Raw genomic sequence first — 1,205 nt, 5'->3', positions numbered from 1 at the left:
CTGTCCAAGCTGTTCTTACGGCCCGGCTTGAGCTGAAATCGGAGCCCCTCGGCCGGGCGGTTGTTACAGACTGTGCAGGATTGCAGGGGAGCCTCGGCCCAAACGCAGTGCTGAGCTGGGGCCCCGCCAAAGGCCTTGCACGGCTCCCCGATTCATCTCCTGCTCCGCTGCCATTCAGTGCTGTGAATGCTGGGGGTGCTCACCAGAGGCCGCAGGCCACGGGTGCACGGTCACTCGTACATCACGAGCCCAGGCAGGCAGACGGCGTGGGAGCCAGCTGATCCGCAGGCCGGGCTTGCCCTGGGTTTGGCCGCTCAGTAACTCGCCGATGGGCCAGGAAGCCAGCTGGCTAGCCATTGCTGTTGAGTGGAACGAGTCATGAGGGTTCTCGGCCCAGTTAGCCCCACTGCTGGCCGGTCTGGGACCCAAAGGGCCGTGGGAACTAAGCATCCCGCAGGCCCCAGAAGGGGAGGTTTGAGACACATGGGCAGGGCTCTCCTGGGGCTGGAGCTGCGCAGGGGGTCGGTCTCCAGGGTCGATCCCCTTAGAGGGCAGCTCAGGCCCCCCCCCTGCATTTACACCAGGGGGATGTGAAAGGAGCGACTGTGCCAGGCTGCCAGCCAGGGCAGCCTGTGTCGCCCCTTCGTCAGCCCCACCGACCAGCCGGAGACGGTGCTGCCCGCCAATTGCCAGCAGCTCAGCACTGATCTGGGGCTTCCAGCTCCTGCCAAGAGCTCAGCAGGAGACACCGTTCAGGGCGGGGCTGGACGTAAATCTCTGCTTGTCAGCCACCAGAGCAGCTGGGACATCCTCCAGCCCACGGGAAGTCGTTTTAGAACACGGGCCAGACGCCACTGGTCCTGCTGTGTCCCCGAGAACAGGATCTGGGGACACTTCAGACCATCCGGATCAGCGCCCAAGGTCCGTCCAGTGTCCCATCTCCGACAGCAACCACAGGGGAAGGGGCGGGACACCCCCCCAGCTGGCAGGCATGTGATCCATCTGCCCCCTGCGAGGCCTCATCCCGCTCCCCAAGAGAGCGGCTTCCACCCTGAAGCAGGAGGTTCTGTATCCCTCCCCAACATTCAGTTCGTACAGGGCCCAGCGCAATGGAGCCGCGGCCCCAAACCTGCCAGCGTCTCTGCGCGATCCCCACTGCCAGCCGCAGCGGTACGGCACAAGCGGGAGAGAGGTACGGCTACCAG

The sequence above is a fragment of the Malaclemys terrapin genome, chromosome 23, assembly GCF_027887155.1.
Source record: "Malaclemys terrapin pileata isolate rMalTer1 chromosome 23, rMalTer1.hap1, whole genome shotgun sequence".
NCBI lineage: Eukaryota > Metazoa > Chordata > Testudines > Emydidae > Malaclemys > Malaclemys terrapin.
The sequence above is the reverse complement of the archived record's forward strand: the minus strand, read 5'-3'. Positions refer to the sequence as shown.